Genomic DNA, 10,841 nt, shown 5'->3' with positions numbered 1-10,841 from the left:
TAAAACTTGTGGCAACAAATTATTTCAGAAGTAATAATGAGATGCTACTACATGACACCATTATCTCTGTAAAGAAATCATTAATCTGAGAATAACACACCAATGAGAAGAATATAACAGCATTTCAGCCATATTCTGTACATGTTGCACACCACTGGTTACAAGATCTTTCGTTTAACACCAGAGTTTATTTGGCTAAAAAATCCAATGCCTCCCAGTGATTTAGAGGTAAAATTTGAGTTCGACAACCGTGGTTCACACGACACAAATAGCCGGTTGTATTGTTTTGTGTTTAAATACATACTAACAATCGAACTAAGGGTCTAATAATTATTTCACTGTAGCACTACGAGTTTAAAGTTTTAAATTTATGTCCATATAAGTATGTATATATATAAGCAGCTATGGAAATGCCACTCAGTGCTGACACTATTCATTATTAGTTTACGTCCAAGAAGGCATCGTTGGATCGGAAAATCTTAATAGATTTATTTCGGAGTTCAATATAGAAATGTTTTTGTTTTACCTTAAGTAAAATGTATTAGTAGAGGATGTTTCTGATAAAAGAAATGTGAGATGTCTACATATGTTTCATATAAGGGGTATAATATATATTTCTTTATGATATAGATGATTTTCCTCGTCTCATATTTCAACAAGAAAAAGCTTCATTTGATATTGAAGCTTTTCAAACAAAATATATATATACCTTTACAAAAAAGCACAAAAAGGTAGCTGCGATAATTGTGGGTACCTTATTGAACTGATTATAAGGTGCTCTTTTTGATTAATGATTAGACTGTGATATTCACAGTCGCCTGATAATTGTCACCGACCACAGACTCATTTTCTTAATCTAACTTGTGCATTATTAGATGTCCAGATAGCATTCGTCTACTCAAGTACGCCAGTCGTTCACTCAAGTTTATCGCTAATTCTTGCAACTAATTCACCTACAGACTGTTCAGTTATACTACTGAATTTCCTTACCTAAAAAGAACGCTATGACACTCAATTGTTTTTATCTCATGTTTTCCGAAAATGGAAATCGCCTTATATTCAAAAATTATCCTATAATCAGACCAGTACAGAATTTTCAAAAGTAGAAATTGATACTGAAATGTAAATATAAATAATTAAAGAAAATGTAAGAGATGTAAAAACTTGTTCGGTGAACGTAAATAAAGCCAGTACAATTAAAACTTGGTGGTTTTAAAGTAATTTTATTCTTAATATCGTAAGGTAGAGTTCATACTACCGTTGTTTTTTTATAGTAAATAAATGTGATACATCTTTACAGCTAAAGATTATAGGTTGAAACCAAACACAACGTGTATCTCTCTAATCGTCATTATTGAGACTGTAAAAATCAATATGTGAAATAGTAAGTTATAAACTGTATAATGACGAATTTGATAAGTTAGAAAAATTATACACTAGAAAATTTATATTAAAATGATGCTTTTTAACTGACCCACTGGTGCTGAAAATTATTTGTAGAAAAAATTTACCTTTAATTTTCATCCGATTGGCAAATTTTCTGTAACTGTCATGTCTACATTAAATAGTCTTTCAACAGAGTCCTAAATTAAGATAAATATATATATATATGTATGTATAACATTGACTTTATATTAAAATATATGCACTGTTTTTAATGGAAAATATTCATAAACTTGTTAAAGATTCATAATTTTAAAATTTATGGTATTCTATAATATAACTGCTTTGTTCAGCAAACTTTCTAAATTAAACGAAAATAGTATATTTAACTTTATTGAGAAATTCGTTATGGCTTTCCGTTATTTTAAATTACCTGAAATTCTTAAAACATTGAAAGAAAATAATAAATAATATCTAAGAATATAAATAAATCATATAACTAATACAAGATGTAAAAAAACGGGGTGTATCGGAGAACTTACAACACGATTAAAGCGTAAAATGCTGTATCTATGTATGTTTGTTTTCTCATAGCAAATGATGATGGTCCTCCAATGGCACAGCAGTATGTCTGCGGACTGAACCGCTAGAAACCAGGTTTCGATACCCGCGATGGGCAGAGCATAAATAACCCATTGTAAATCTGGAAACTGACCTCTGTCCTATCAGGGGACCGTAAGATACTCTTAAACTACCTGAAAACTGATATATTATATTGTAATATCAACGTTAGTATCTACTTTGTGAAACTTATGAACTGTAATGGTATAGCTTTCACTATAATTCTAATATATTTCTTCTTCTTCCAAGCAATCTTTACAGTTTTAATTGTTACCCAAGCGTATGATTGATTTCTTTCACGTTTTAATAGCGTATTAGTTTATTTGACTTAAAGTTGCATTTCAATACTTGTTTTAAATAGTGCATGACAATTCTATGAGAAGGAAAACAAAACGCACATTATACGCAAAACAAAAAAGTAGTATTAAATTAGTATAAGAGATGGCAGCACAAGTGAAAACAACGTATCACCAAATACATACTTGTAAAAGAGCTTGGGAAGATTTTGTTTTTTTATTTCTTAGTGACATATTATTAGAGAGGCCAGTTAATATCACAGTTAGTAGAAAGTAGAAAAAATCTAAGGTTTGCATTCAACTGTATATATCTCTTTTTCTTAATATGTAAGTGAGGTGTTAATCTTTTCTAATCTTTATAGCTCGTACTACATCAAGATTTATATGAAATGCACAAGTATCTTAAATATTTTAGTTTCTTATAACACAAATTGTGAAAGGAGAAAATATTAGTCAATAAAACAAATAATATTAATGATATGTAATAAACAAAATTAAAAACTCAAATTATCCAAGACGAATAAAAAGTTTTTGAAATAATATTAATACCAAGTACGAATAACTTCTGAACAAAAACAAGCCAAAGGCGTCTGCTGAATATTAAACACAGATCACCTTATCCAGATATAATTTATTTTTTCTTTACTAAAGTATGATCATGCAGAGATTCTAGCGAAAAAAATAATTTGTATTTATATTATCATATTTGGTTATACACGACAACCCAGTTATAATACTGTTTTCAGTAATTCTCAGTTCTTAATAATATTTTTTACACTGATTATATGATAAGTTAGACAGCTCTCTGGGCCCGGCCTGGCCACCTGGGTTAAGGCGTTCGCCTCGTAATCTGCGGGTTGCGGGTTCAAATCCCCATCGCACCAAACATGCTCGCTTTTTCGCAAAATTAACCTGAGAGTTGGAGGAGGGCGGTGATGACTAGCTGCCATCCCTCTAGTCTTACACTCCTAAATTAGGGGTGGCTAGCGTAGATAGGCTGTGAGTGGTTTTGTGCGAAATTCAAAACAAGCAAATACAGTTTCATTAATTAAGAAACTCGCTAAAACATTATTTTAGAATGTACATATTATTATTATTATTATATCCAACCTACTGTAATTATTACTTAAAATCTTGTTTCATTCCACATTTTAAGATTATATACACGGATATGTGAGTATATTTGGTGCTTTAATATTGTCTCAATTGCTTTTTATCGTGCTGATTTACTGCTACTTTTACATGTAGCAGAAAATGTAAGACTGAAGTGTCATGCGTAAGTGTTATTAAAGTTGTCTTTTACTACTGCGATATTTTCCTATACTTGAAGTTGTTTGATTTTCAGAAAGCTTTTAAAAGTAGATGGTTTATAAATGCATGTATTATTAAGGTTTTAATATTTATTTTAATTAGACAAACATAACGAGTATTCATTTTATTAATACCGTTCTAAACTTTGATGTGAGAACAACACTCACCACCTGCACTGAATATGCCTACCGTGAATAGGATTGTTGTATAATTGTTATCATATTTAATTCGCGATACGTAAATAAATCTCCTATTGCTTTAAAAGCTTTCTCTGGCTAGCGATCAATGTATAATTATAAGTTTCAAAATAAATAACATTATATCTGGATAAACTGTCAAAATACGGCACAATAAATGGTTTAATGGTAATATTCATTTGCTAGCGAATAATCGAACTTGCTTCTACTCTGTACAAAATCGTATTTTTAACCACAGTGACTAAACTCTGAACTCTATAAAAATAACATTCATATCTAACTTACTTTAAAGGTGAAATATCAAGATAACATATGTAATTTAGAGGGAGTGTCAGGTTATTAACTAAATACTGTCTGCTTCATCATTTATAGTTTTTCTATTTGTCATATGTTAGATGACGTTTTGTATAGTATCTAAGTTCATAAGAAGAAGCAAGACTTTTATCTTTGATAAAGTTTGAATATTTTACAGCAGATTGTGCTTGCTTTTAAAACATCGACAGATTTGAAGGAAATGGTTAATCATCTCTTTATATTTTATCGTTGGCTCGGCATGGCCAAGCGTGTTAAGGCGTGCGACTCGTAATTTGAAGGTCGCGGGTTCGTATCCCCATCGCACCAAACAAGTTCGTCCTTTCAGCCGTGGTGGCATTATAATGTAACGGTCAATCCCCCTATTCGTTGGTAAAAGAGTAGCCCAAGGGTTGGCGGTGGGTGGCGATGACTAGCTGCCTTCCCTCTCGTCTTACACTGCAAAATTAGGGACGGCTAGCGTAGATAGCTTTTTGAGTAGCTTTGTGTGAAATTCAAAAACAAACAAACATTTTATCGTCATCCTGTTTCTTGTTACTCGAATGTTGCACTGTCTGAATTCTTATTATTTCCTTTGAAAAATAACTTAAATGTTAATGTTAGTTTTTTTATATTTTTCACTGTATTCTAAAAATGTTTTAAAAATAATGTATGGTTTTAAAGAAGAAGCCTACAGAGGCACAATTGTTTCCTAAAAGCTCTCCCCCCCAGTGATACATCCTGCGGGCTTATACTACTAGAAACCGGGCTTCGTCCTGGTGGGCAGGACACAGATAGCTCTTTGTGTTTAATAACAAACAACAACAGCTTCCTATATACATCTAAACAATCTCACAGTAGCCATTCCTGAATATCAGCGCAGAAATATATTATAAATTCCTTTAGGTCAGTCCTTGACACCTTTTCCTTCCGAGATTTCCCTTGTTTTGTTTTCTGTTTCTCGGGAATGAACATTGCCTAATGGTGTGAATGTTAAATCTGTGAATCCTAGGATTCTTGGCTCTCGTCTCGTTAATACAAAAAAGAGTACCGCGCTTTATGACTGTATTTGCAGTATAAAAGTGACAGTTACGTTCCATTATTCGATCAAATAAGACAGAAAACTGGCTGAAAGAACTGTTAACTAGTTTATCAGTCTTCGCAAAAACTTTGAAACAAGCTTTCTTTCATATATTATTTCAGTCTTTTTTTTTTTTTTTCAATTTCGCGCCAAGCTACACGAGGGCTACTTGCGATACCTGTCCCTAATTTTGCAGTGTAAGACTAGAGAGAAGGCAGCTAGTCATCACCACCCAACGTCAACTCTTGGACTACTCTTTTACCAACGAATGCTTGGATTGATCGTTACACTTTGACGCTTCCAGGGGCAGCATGTTTGGCATGGCGGGGATTCGAACACGCGACCCTCAGAGGAGGAAACAAACTCCCTAACCACCTGACTATGCCTGGCTTATCATGCCAGAAATTATTTATTCTCTTATCTATCATTCTCCTTCATGAACCTTTTCGAAATAATTGGATGAATCCGTGATGACGAGAAAACCCACTTGTAGAGAAAATTATATATTTGAAAACGGCTGGTATGGATAGAGAAAGCACTAGTAAACGAGCGAACAAAGTTTCGACCTTCTTCGGTCATCGTCAGGTTCACAAAGAAAGAAAGGGTTACTGACCAGTAATTGACCACATGTTTGAAGGCGATTGGAATGTAGATGGCGTACGACGACTGCTATATTGGAGAAACAAGCAGAAAAATGGAAACCAGATTCAAAGAATACAAAAAGTCACCTTCATACGTTTTCGAACACTGCAAGTTAAATAAACACAACATAACCATAGTAAACACCCAAATACTAAATAAAGAAACAAACATAAACAAATGCAAAATTAAAGAAGTCTTACTTATACAACAACTCAAGCCTAAAATAAACCAATACAAAACAACACCTTTATACCTTTATTAATAAATATATCTAACATCTAAGCACGCCCTCTACATTCCTACACTCAATTACACAACCGCCTTCAAACATGTGGTTAGCTACCGCTCAGTAACTCCTTCTTTCTTTGTGAACCTGACGAAGGTCAAAACGTTCTTTGCTCCTCTACTAGCGCTTTCTCTAACCATACCAGCCGTTTTAAAATATATAATTGGATGAATGTTTCGTCGTTGAAAGAATAAATCTCTCCCTTTGGTTAACATGCAGCACAATAGACAACAAGTGCTGCTCAGTTGGTCTCCTCTCATTGGTCAACAGTTCTAAATTAGGACTATCTATTCCTGGACCTTAGGGGTTCTCTGACTTTACTGTTTACCTCATGTGTTCTACAAGTTTCACCCTATCCAGAAAATTGATCAGTGTGATGACTGTATCATTTACTTATGTTTTTAAGATATGTTGATTTTCATCTTAAATAATGTTATAACCGTAAGAGGATATTTTATGTTATTTTAATATTATTAAATTTTCGTGTCTTTACATCAGATTCGAGTATAAGTTAACAAGATATTTGACTCATCCGCAATAAACATTGTACTAATTTTTCTTATCTCACAATATTTTTTTATGTGCATTATTGATAAAAATGTCAGTATAAGTGCAGAGCTTTCCGGGAGTGGCGTTAAAAGTAAAGTTTATTTAGTCATATTAGATTTATTGACATGTAGTTGTACGCTACCTGACTTCATAAACAACGTGTGCTCAAACTATCTAAAGAATTGTAGTCGAAAGCTAGTATATTACAATGGAAAACGTAGGACTTGTGAGACTTAGCCTGCAGGAGATTTTCTTAGCTTGTATGTATGTAAACATAAAATGATGCATGACTAGAGAAACATACGAATGTGGGTTTTCTTAATAGCAGGAAACTCTTTTTTTCATGAAAATGTATCTCAAGAAAGAATCTAAAGAAATTACACAAGTATTAGGTTTCTAAATGCAATTACCATTAAATATTCGTTTAAGAGGGAATATAACTAAAGCGAAGCAAAAATGCTAATTGCTAATTTTGTGATACTTATTTACTTTTATTATAAACTAGGAAAATTAAACGAGCTGTATAATATTTTAGCTATGACAAAGCAAAATTGCTATTACAAATATGTGTAAATCACATCCGTCGTTAAATAATTCGATGATTTATCATTTCATATAATTTTACATGATTCACTCTGATTTGGTATATTAATATTTGTTGGCGATTTTACCTCTATATGAAGTAAGATCAACACCAACAGTAAAGCCAACTTGGCAAGATGTTGCATGATTAAAATAAGTGCACTCATAAGGTCCTGAGATATCAGTGTTAAATTCTAGTGATTCAAATTAAATGACCAGATGCGGCACGCCATCTAAAAGAATCTAATAAATGATCGATTTGATTGAAATTAAATGAGAGTGCAGACCATTCCATTAAGTTATACCCCTCTTCTTTAAGAACTGTGTCGATCGGTTTATCACGATGGGGTGAATGTTACAGTTTATTCAAGTAAAGTTAAGACCAATTTCATCACTACATAGCATATACAAGTTGCAAGTTGAAAATTTCGAAATCTTGCACATGCAGATGATCGAGGAAATAATAGTGGATGAAGACATGAAGAACATAGTTTCAGTTACAGTCAGCGTGACATGAAGCTATCTGCTAAAGGTCTGTTTGGGTCTAGTCTGAAAGTCACAGGCAAGACGGACAAAGATGAAGAGAGATTACATAGCGGATTCGTCAGTTACGCATGAAGTACTGTCATTTCCTAAGTGATTATTGAGTAATGAAACACTAATATACTATTAATAATAGATAAATAAAAGAGGATTTATAAGCATAAGGAAAGACTTTACTGATAGTGGAATATTCTATATATTTCGAGAGATCATTGGTCTGTCTTCTTCAGGTAAGATCAGTACTAAGCAATCCAAGATTTATATATCATTACCAAGAAAATAAATATTAAATGTGACAGACACTGTCTACTTATATCCTGTCATCTGCCAAATATATCACGCTCCAAGTTGAACAAAATATGTGGACTAGCTAACTAATAAATAAATATTTGTTGTAAAATTCTTATCAATGTTGTAAGTGTAGCTACCAGGTTGGCTGCCAATTTTAATTTCATACTTTTTTATCAATACACACAAATAAACTACAGCAAGTAAGAAAGTGATACTCGACAGTAACCCACATTAGTTTCAGAATTGCAGTCCTATTATGTGTAGCAGACCTATACTTTACAGAACCAGCCAAATTATTTAACATATATGGTGGTAGTTTTCTTTCTAGCCCCCGCTAGTACAGCGGTAAATCTACGGATTTACAACGCTAAAATCAGGAGGTTTAATTCCCCCCAGTGGGCTCAGCAGATCGCTCGATGTGGCTTTGCTATAAGAAAACACATAAACACACAGTTTTATTTCTAAAACAGTGCTAATCATTTCCTTTAAAGAAATGCCACGGAAACTGTTTTGATAGTTTCTTGTCATCACATGTATACACTTAGTACACCTGTATCAAGCATCATTTATTACGCTAGTTGCTTAAGTTAATGCCACTTGGCGCTAAACACTCATTAATTCGGAGAAGTTCATTAAAAGTAGTAAAACTGTGCTTAAAAGTTGGCAATGAATAATAAATAATAATCATCCACCGTATAATTATTTCGTAAACTTGAGCTAGAAACTGCTAATCTAGTTTACTTGTTTTACGCAATACTTATGTATCTATTTTTAGCCATCTTTAATCCGATTGACAAAAAAATTAAAAACTTAATTTTAAATAGAGCTATAGTAAAAACTTCAGATCAATAGCTCACGTGACTTTTTGCGTAGCAGTGAACAAATTTTTTTTCAAAATTGAAAGGTGTTTGTCTAATAACTACAAACAAATAGCTCATATTTAGGCCAAATATGACACCTAATTGTACGTCTTAAAGGTTTATCAGTGCAACAAAATTGAACAAAATACACGAAAGTGAAATACACTTTTATATCAAAGTTTCCGTATTTTCAGTACGAATGAAAAAAAAAAAGGAAGAAATTCAAGCATGACCAAGTGGTTAAGACGCTCGACAGTCTTGGTGTCGCGGGTTCGAATCTCTGTCACACCAAACTCGATTGCCCCTTCAGCCGTGGGGACGTCATAATGTGACGGTCAATCCCACTATTCGTTGGTAAAAGAATAGTCCAAGAGTTGTCGGTGGGTGGTGACGATTAACTGCCTTTCCTCTAGTCTTTCACTGCAAAATTCGTTTTGATTTACGCGAAACTCAAACAAACAGTTTCGACAAAGGAGAAACAAAAATGTTTTTCATCTGTTTTTCTTCTCTTTGTTAAGTAGTAATTCAAGCAGAAACATTAAATCAATTAAACTAAAAAACAAAGTCAGTCAAAGGCAAGTAACATTCAGAACAGAGGTTAATCCAGAGATCTTGACAGTAAAGGAACTGAAGTGCTTGGCAGGACGAAGAACCAGAGACTTAGGGATAAACTATAAACAGTTGCAGGAGATAAACCAGAAAGCTTGACACAGTACAAACTAATTGTTAACACAGGGCAAACCAGAGGCTATGACGTGATATAAACTAATACTTGATAAAGAACAAGCAAAATCTTTCACAGGGAAGAAACTAGAGTGATTTACAGGAAATGAGTAAAAAAACCTTTAAATAAATTATATAATTAGCTGAGATTAAGCCAGAGATATTAACATGGAAGACTTTAAAAACTTTAACAGGAGTTAAACCAGAAATTTAGAGAAAAACTATAGACCTTGCAGAAGATAAGTCAAAGAGAATAGAAGTTCGATCACGTATAAAGCTCACACTAGACATAAGTAATAAATTCAATCCTAAGCGTTCGTACTGAGAAAATAAAATTATGCAACAAAAGTACTAATTTCATAGTTCAAAATTATGGATTTACAAAACGCATTAACACGCTAAATTTTAAGGAAGGCACATTTTTTATAAATAAAAAAAATATATAAATATTGACGACTTCCATCTGTTTGTTTGCCAACCATTGGTATCGAAAGCGTTACAAATTCGCAGATTTACTGCATATTTGTTTCTTTTAGTGATATTTTTATTGTTAACATAAAAGATGATCCAAATTATTGACCAAAACAAAGAGGAACATTAAATACGAGAAAAAAATTCAAAATGTGATTCTGAATAAATCAATTTGTAAACTTTTGTAACGAAACATTTCTAAAATATTTTTTCTCTAATATAGTTAATATGTAAACACATACACGCAAGTATATACGTACGTAGACTTTTAAAACATTCCTTGCAATTTTACAAGGCAAATTTATGACGGAACCTTTGTAGTGGAAACTACGCTGCAACGTTATTGTCATATAGTACGGTAGTCATATGGAACATGACCGGACGTGACGACATAAACAGTAACGACGAGGTGATACTCTAAAATCTTTTCAGTATAACGTGCTGAACCCTATGTAAATGGCAAAACTTGTCGTAATATATCTCAATCAAAGACTTCAAACAGTCAAAAGTAAATATCTAATTTTATCATATAATCCAAGCTTTACTTTTCGAACTACACTTTCGAAATACATGATAATACACTTGCACTATTACCCAGTGATTAACAGTTACTGCCACTTTTTGAAAGGATCCGATAACGTGCGTGTAATTTTCTCCGTCGATAGGCTAAACAGGAACTATTTGTGATAAAAACTACAGATACGTGAAAGGAGG

Source organism: Tachypleus tridentatus, chromosome 9, assembly GCF_004210375.1.
Source record: "Tachypleus tridentatus isolate NWPU-2018 chromosome 9, ASM421037v1, whole genome shotgun sequence".
NCBI lineage: Eukaryota > Metazoa > Arthropoda > Merostomata > Xiphosura > Limulidae > Tachypleus > Tachypleus tridentatus.
The sequence above is the reverse complement of the archived record's forward strand: the minus strand, read 5'-3'. Positions refer to the sequence as shown.